This window comes from Felis catus, chromosome A1, assembly GCF_018350175.1.
Source record: "Felis catus isolate Fca126 chromosome A1, F.catus_Fca126_mat1.0, whole genome shotgun sequence".
Classification (NCBI taxonomy): Eukaryota; Metazoa; Chordata; class Mammalia; order Carnivora; family Felidae; genus Felis; species Felis catus.
Window position 1 is genome coordinate 103,115,127 of NC_058368.1, and position 8,458 is coordinate 103,123,584.

The following is an 8,458-nucleotide window of genomic DNA, read 5'->3' on the forward strand; positions in this document are numbered from 1 at the left end:
TAACACAGACGACGAACCCTTAGATTCTAAAATTGGGTAAAATGTCCAAAATTCTGTCCATTTTAGATGCTCACTTGTAAACAGAGGAGCTCTACTGCATTTACATTAGTGTTCACCATCACCTTGTTAGAGGTTGACCTTACAAGAATGTTGGCTCAAAGTCTTTGTCGATGAACTAATTCTCCCTTAAAAGCCTGGAACGTTGCACTGTACCTTATTAATCAATCTGTATTTATTGAAAGCTTACTCTGAATAAATTAAGGCAATATGCCAGGAATTATGGGGAAGGGGAAACAGTACAGAAAATGAAATACTATAGAATAATAATAATAATAATAGCTGTACCTGACCCTTCCTAGCATTTACTATGTGTCAGACACTGTTCTAAATATCCAGCATATGATACATTTATATATTATGATACCTAACATCCCCACAAGGTTGGACCTTTTATTTATTTCGCTCTCTGGAGAATACCGAGGCCATGACAAGAGTCAGGTGATTTGTCCAAGGTCCCAGAGACGGTCAGTGGCAGAGCTGAGATTTCAAAGTCGATGCTCATTGACTGCCACTAGCCTTTGGTGATGGAGAAGATCATACCTCAGACGCCGAGAAACCGACTAAGAGAAGATTTCAGTTGCTGTGGAGCCCAGCTACGAATAAACATCAACAAACATCGCTACCGTCTGATTATTTACTTCTATGTAGGATGCTTTCCACAAGATGAGCTCAGATTCTCAGCAGACCTTGTAATGATAGCTTGCCCCAAGTAACCACGTTTCTCCTCAGGGCTGGATTCGGTCGCACCACTGGTGAGAAAGTGGGGATACAACATCTGAGTTCTAGTTGTTTTTTTCTTTCTTTCTTCTAAATTTGGTACGCCCGAGGCCCCCAGATGCTCCGCACTCACCCAGCTCTTGTGTCTCACAGTCAAGGCTGTTTCTACAAACGGACTTCATGGAAGACTCACACCCAGAACAAGATCCTTTTCACGGGAAGGATCCCTTGCCCCGGAGGAGTAGAGGGGAGGGCATGGTAAGAACTGTTTGTTTTACTTCCAGGGGCCCCTTATTTGGAGTGGCTTAGAATTCCCTGGCTGGGCTGGATCACCACAGGCAGACGCTTGAAGTCCTTACGTTCCATGGAGCTGAAGCTAGCTAGCAAACAGCCTCTTGGAGAGGCTTCTCCTTCTCGCCGAGTTGATGGACAAGAGGCTGTGAACTTTGATATACCAAGCAGTCACGCTTGTGGGGATTGAAACTGCGCCAAACAGCTGCCTCCTTTGAGAAAGGAGGGAGCAGGCCGCCCGCTGGTGGGGGGAGGGGGGATGTGAGAGAAGGTGTGCCAAAACCGTTAACAGAAACCATGAAGAAATTCCGATGTATTCTGTTGCAAAAAGAGGAGGGAACCGAGGAAATTGAACTTTCAGTGAAGTCTGATAATTAAACTCAGGAGTACTGACAGGGTAGCTGAACACAACAGATAAATAACTACTTTCCGGTAATTATAAGCCAGGATGGTAACATATTAGACAAGCTGGTTCACTTGGTATTTTCAAGTCTGACATTTCGATTCTAGGGGATATTTGGATCTGTGCTAACAGATTTCTTTCTTTTCCTCCACTCACTTTCCCTTTCCCACTCCTCACTGCTTGCTGAAAATGAAATGTGATTTTAGGGCAGCACTTTCCAGCACGTTCCATATGTCACTCCTTACATGACATAGCAGACCTCAAAGCCCACTGCTGCTGGGCACAGTTGCTGAGACGGTGCCTGCTTTTCTAAACATCATAAAATATTATTAAAAAGAGCCCCGGCGTCCCCTTCTAGAAGAACATGCTGCAAATTACATATTCTATTTATAGGCGGTCCTTCATGAATCATAGACTGAGTAAGCTTTTAACAAACCTTCTCATAGTGCAAACACTTCATTTCACAAAGAAGAAACCGAGGCAAAGAGTTCTTTTCTAAGACGCACTGTTTTCAAATGGAATAAAACAGACACTTAAGTCAAGGGAACAAAACCATTCTCTTCTATGAATAGAAATGACACCGAGACACCCAGTTTTCCTCCTCTCTTTGAGAATAACGTTAGAAAACTTTTAACAGCTGAATTTACATAATAGGATAAAGATGTGTCCTTTTCTCTGTGGTGTACAGACTGGATGGGTGCCGTGGTCCTGGGGCAGAAATGAAAATGAAAGCTTTTTCTGTGCGGGTCCCGTAATGAAACCACCCATGAAAAACTAAGAGACGTCCCTGTGTGCCTCCAGCTTGAGCAATCTGCAGCGTCCTGACTCAAACCCCACATGGTATAGATTTTACTTTGGGGACTCCCAACCCCCTGTTTTCTTTACTTCTTTAATTCACAGAAACGGTGTCCTAATTTAGTAACGTCTGTGGGGGAAATCAAGTCTCAGCGCAGGTCTGGCCTGGCAGGGAGACATTCCCCAGCTCTGTTCGAGAAGACTGTCCATCCGGCTGGCTTGGCACTTGAATGGGCTGAATGTCTTTTGTTGTAAACACCGAATTTGTTTATTTTGAACTGAGGAACTAGATCAAAGGCCAGTGTCAAATGCCCAAAGCAGTGTTTGTCAGCAGTGGGCTTTTTTTTTTTTTTCCCCCTCCTTGTCCTAAAGCAACTGAAAGTGGTGGGGGGAAAGACTCGTACTGTATTTCCACAAAAGCGTAGGAAAGTTCGCTTTGGCAGCCCCTTGCAAAAGAATGAATACAGGCTACTGAGTACAGATCATTTCTCTCCTGATTACAACAGACCCCAGGGGAGCTAGTGCTGGCTTGGAATCCCATCTCTGTTTCTCTGAGAGCCTCCTGGCTGTGACAGTTCCACCCCCAATCCTCACAGCACAGAGCACGAGGGAGTCAGATAGATCTCCTCTGCCCTGTGTGTTTTAGGCTGCTTTCTAAATTAAAATACGGCTTTCCTGTTGGCAACGTGTTGACTTGTTTTGAAAAAATATATTTCTAACCGGAACTGATTTAGAATTCACTGGTGGCCATAATGGACGCATTGAGTGTACGTGCGACTTTCTCACGCATGACAACAAGGGCTACGGCGAAGAGGAAGCAAACAGGGGACCGGGGCCTAACAAGAGCATCCCGTCCCTAACGTGAAAAATGGCAGGAGAGAAGCACAATGACGTTGCTAGCTATGCTTGAGCCCACGTGGACTGTTCGCTTGTTGATTTATAAAGACCCCTATCATGTGTGTGTGTGTCCTTGTAGGACTATTGTTTTAAAATGGGGTTAGAACGTGTCTTTATCATCCTAAAAGTGCCGTTTTACTGTTAGACAGTCTTGAGGGCAGTCGGGAATGTATTCCCTTCAATCACACCCGTTTTCACAGATGTTCCGTAAGAACAGCTCAGTCCACCACTGGGAGGTGAAGCTTAGGCTGAAACACTGATTTCACACTTCGCAGCAGTCGCCGCTACGAACATCTTTTCCCCCCTCTTTACTTTTGTTTTATTGCTCCTTTCCTTAAAAAAGAAGAGCGAACCACAAAATATTTGCAAAAGCCTCCTGTACTTCAGATTATCCAGATTTGCTTGATCCTGTTGCCCTCTGTCTTCTTTTATATCCCTCCTCACTTTATTTTCCCCCTTCACGATTATTTTTCATATATAGATAAAAAGGTAAAGCGGCAGCAGCCGCGAGAGCTGTCATTTGGCAGTTTCTTTTCCATTATGTTTTCACTGCTGGGAAATGCTGGAACAAAGGCGTCCAAAGTGTTACTGAATGGGGATCAACACACAGCCCTGCTGGTGAGGCTGTAATCAGCCTGTCTCGGATGAAAATGCATGCTTTTCAGCACTGGTTGGAGATTTTTGTATTTATCTTTGAAATGCATGCTTAGCCCGTGTAGGCAAGTGATGTGTTACTGCCTTGTCCTTACTTGGCCCCACCACTTTTCTGAGCAGAATGGAAGAAATGGAATGTGATCTGTCAACCCTCAGCACGAAGTAGTCCAACAGATGGTTTTAAAACACATATAGGGGCTCAGCTCGTGTCAGTGTCAATTTCTAAGACACGTTTTTATCACAGATTCAGTTCCTGTCCTGTTCTGGCCAGATACGCATGTGGGAAAGCCTTGCTGTGGCTGCTGACGTGTTACTCATGAACAGTTCTGGCAGGGGGCGGGAGGCAGGTAGCAAGAATGGGTGAACTGAAAAGGCAGTGGGCATCTACAGCCCTGGAGAGGGCACGGAAGTGGGGCGGGGGGAGGGGATCTAGGTCACACAGCCATCCCTGTGGAATGCACACCCTAATCTGGAGTTAGACCGTTTCTACCACCCAAGGTGATTCTCTTGAGTCCCTTTCCGGCAACCCTGTCTCCGCCCCACAGGTCACCACTTTTCTGATTTCTGTGCCCATAGATTAGATCTCCACATTTGCTTTCAGACTGCCAAGCCATAGAGCGTAACAGTATATCAGAAAAACAAATCACACTGCTTCGAGAGTTAAGTCCTATGTATAATTTATGTAACACTTGGATTCATCTGATACTATAAAATGTAATCTCTGGGTATTAAAGACTTGTTGAGAATTGTTATGTGATTTCCCTCCCTAAACTATTTAGTATTAATGATACTTCCTGAAAAATAGAGGTTCAGTGGATGATAGAAGTATTAGATTTATAAATTATAAACGTAGATCTCTCAAGTTCAAGTATGAAACAGCACAAAGGCTCCAAGTATCTTAAGATGACAGTTTCATAGTAGAGTAGCAACCCTTTAACCTCACTGGATTAGGTAAAGTTCTCCTTCTCTCCATAAAATATAGTGACTCATGCCCACTGTATTCTGTAAGCAATTGGCGTCTGAGCTATTCTCAGGTGTATTTGTTCACTTGACCCCACTTGCTGAATTGGTGTCTACCAAGCATTTACTATGTTAATATCACACAAATGTTAGTTCTTATTATTACTGTTTCATTTAATAAGTGTCACACCAAGTGGCCAGATTAGAATGTAAAGACTACTGAGTTTCCACAGAAGGAAATTTTATGCTGAAGAAAGACTTGATAAAGTTGATTTGTTAAAATAACAACAAAAAAGAGGAGTGCCTGGGTGGCTCAGTCAGTTAAGCGTCCTACTTCGCCTTGGGTTATGATCTCACGGTTCACGAGTTTGATGCCCGTGTCGGGCTCTGTGATGACAGCTCAGAGCCTAGAGCCTGCTTCGGATTCTCTCTCTCTCTCTCTCTCTCTCTCTCTCTCTGTCTCTCTCCCTCTCTCTCTCTCTCTCTCTCACACACACACACACACACACACACAAATAAACATTAAAAAATCTTTAAAATATAACAAAAATTTGCCATCAAATGAAATAGACGAGACCACTGTAAAAAAAAAAAACAGGAAAAAAGATCTTTTAAAATTCTTACTCATCTAAAGAAACTAAAGTAGAAGTCAAAGCTGACGCACTATAGAAGTTGCTTTATTTTTATTTATTAAGTAAACACTTAATGGCACTTTCAATGCACCAGGAACTATTCTAAATGTTTTATTAATATTAACCCACTGAATCCTCATGACTACTCTCTGTGGTGGGTAACATTGTGCCATTTGTCATTTGAGGAAGCTAGGGCACAGAGAGGCTATGCAACTTCCCATTTAGTCACACAGCCAGCAAGGAACAGAGCTGAGATTTAGAACTGAGGCAGCCTTATCCAGAAGACATTCTCTTCCCACTGCACTCCCTTACCTCTCTTTATCGACGACAATCTATGACCGCTCTCTAACTGGGGCATCCACTTGCAGAGGAAACAACACAAGGCTAGAGTCCATCATCAAAAGACTGTGAAGAATGGATGTTTAAATCTAATTCATGTTGAGGTAAACAAAAATGCTGGCATTATCTGGGTTCCTTTCTTTTTGAATATCAGCTTTAACCTATTTTCGTTACTGATCCAATTCCTTTGGCTCAATGGGCTTCTACTCCACAACCAATGACTCAACATATTCATTTCCCACATCAAGTTTTAGGAGAGAACAGCTGTTTACTGGATTTGTTAGTTAGGTCTAGATTGTCTGTAAAATGAAACAAAATTGGATTAGATGAATTAATCAGTCCCTTCCTAACACTAATGTTTTGTGGTCACATATACGTAGCCTCTGAGTGGCTTTGTTTAGCTTTGCTTTGTTTATCTTTACTTTGGTTTATGAACACAGATGTACATACCCTTGACCTCACCCACCCATTTCACAATTGAAAAACAGAGAATGAGGGTATTTAATACCAAACCCTTCACTACTACCGACAAAGCAATCGAAAAGCCATTTTCTTATGTGAAGGAACAAAATCTCTCTCTCCTTCCTTTTTGTTATTGTCTTTACTAACTAAGGACTAATTTATATCCAATGAAACACTCAGATCTTAAGAATACAGTGCTGTGAGTTTGAATCAATATACACACTCATGTAAGTTACACTTCAGTCAAGTTCTGGATAATTTCCACCATGCCCCAGAAGTTCTCATTGCCTCTTTCCAGTCAATAGCCTCCTCACCTACAGGTAACTGCTTTTCTGATATCCATTGCCATAGATTAGTTTTCCTGTGAGCACATTTGCTTTTAAATTGCCAACCAATATAGCTTAATACAATGTATCAGAAAACCAAATAGTACTGTTTTCTGAAGCGTTAGGTCCAATTTATACAATACTTGAATTCATCTGACAATACGAGGTATAATCTGGTAGTCAAATAATACCATGGTGATTTCATCATCTGCTGAAATACCGATTTTTAAAACAATCTCTGAGAAAGGGGAAAAAATGAATCTAGAGACCTAAGGCTTCCAAGTTTTATCACTGAGCTTCTGTGAATCTCTGCAAATTGTGAAATCTCTCCTATCCTCCCTTTCTCTTTGATGCTGTGCTGTTTACTCGGAGTATTACATTTACAACACCTTATACATTCAAAATAAAGTCGTGACTTAAAAAAGAAACTGTCATTTGATTATGTGAGAGTCTATGCCGATGCTGTGGAATGAAATACTTATGGAAGAACGAATTACTTTCCAAGCTGTTTGGCCAGTATCCATTCATTTATATTATTTTGTATTTCGTCATATTCCTCTTGAAAAGAATGAGTGTTGTGGTTGTTTATTTCTATGTGAGAAACTTCCACAAAACTTGAGGGCATCAAACAGTAAGTTTTTAGTATCTCTTACAGTTCTGTGGATTGACTGGATCCCACTGGGTAGTTCTCCCTGGGGTTTTCCTCATGTGGTGGCTGGGTAATAGCAACTAGATCTGGAGTCCTCGGAAGGCTCCTTCACTCATGGATTTTGTACTGGGCCTGGCGTGGCCGGCGTAGCTGAAGCGGCTGGGTATCTCTCTCCATGTAGTTTCTCCACATTGGCTCATTTGGTCTTCCTTATAAGCATGGTGGTCTCTGGATACTTTGACTTCTTCCTTGGTGGCTGGCTTTTCCCCACAGTGAGTCATGTAATCAGCAAAGACAGAAACTTCTAGGCTTCCATAGGCTTAGCTTTGTAAGTCACAAAGTATCACATCACTTTCTCTACAAGCTATTAGCAATTAAGTCATGGTAGGTAAGTCTGGTAGGTAAGTCACCTACCAGATTCAAGGGGAAGAGAATTAGACTTCACTCCTCAAAGGGAGCAATAGGGAAGAATTTGCAGTTGTCTGTAATCTACCACAGTTAGGTTTATGTTTTGAATTCTGTAGCTTAAAGCTCTGTCTTGGTGCTTAGAAGACTTCATGGCATAAGTCGCTATTTAATAACCAAGTCATCTATAAGATCAGAGAGATTTCATAATTTTTAGGTATGTAATCTTGACCAACCACTCCACCTGTTTGAAACTTGGACTTTTTATCTGTAAAGCCTGTCCTCTGTCCCCTTCAGAAGGATTATATAGATCAGTGTGATAACATGTGAAAATGGAAAACAGAAAAATCACACAGAGGTAAGGTATTATCTTAGTTATCCTTAAAATATTAATGAATCAATTTCTCCTGCAAAACAATGAAACAAAATAAATGTCTTCTTAAAGGTAGTTGAATTTTCCCAAAATAGTTCTAAATACTTCATTTTTTTCCTATTGTCATGAAGACCTGGTTCACAGAGAGTCCTTCTCTGACCTCTGACTCCATTAACCCTGTTGTTGTTTTTTTAATAATATAAACACTAGGGGTACCTGACTGGCTCAGTCAGTAGAGCACATGACTCTCAATCTCAGAATCATGAGTTCAAGCCCATCTTGGGCATGGAGCCTACTATAAAGAAAAAAGAAAAAAAATAACATGAACAGTAATTTCCACTTGAAATTATATTATACTCTCATTCATCTACCTGTTTGGTTTTTTTGTTTCTTCTAGAACATGAGTTCCTGTAGACAAAGACTCAGCTTCCTCGGGGTTCATAAGTATTCAGTGTATATAGATGTCAGACATTTAGCAAACATTGTTGAAGAAAT

General features: G+C 41.5%; 1 long non-coding RNA gene across 1 annotated transcript; it reads right to left on the bottom strand.

The window, feature by feature from the left end:
- Positions 1-213: 213 nt before the first annotated feature.
- On the bottom strand, positions 214-5,111 carry LOC123385629. Its single transcript, XR_006598536.1, has 2 exons — positions 911-5,111; positions 214-809 (listed from the first exon to the last, which is right to left on the bottom strand). It is a non-coding gene; the product is annotated as an uncharacterized LOC123385629 (long non-coding RNA).
- Positions 5,112-8,458: the final 3,347 nt, after the last annotated feature.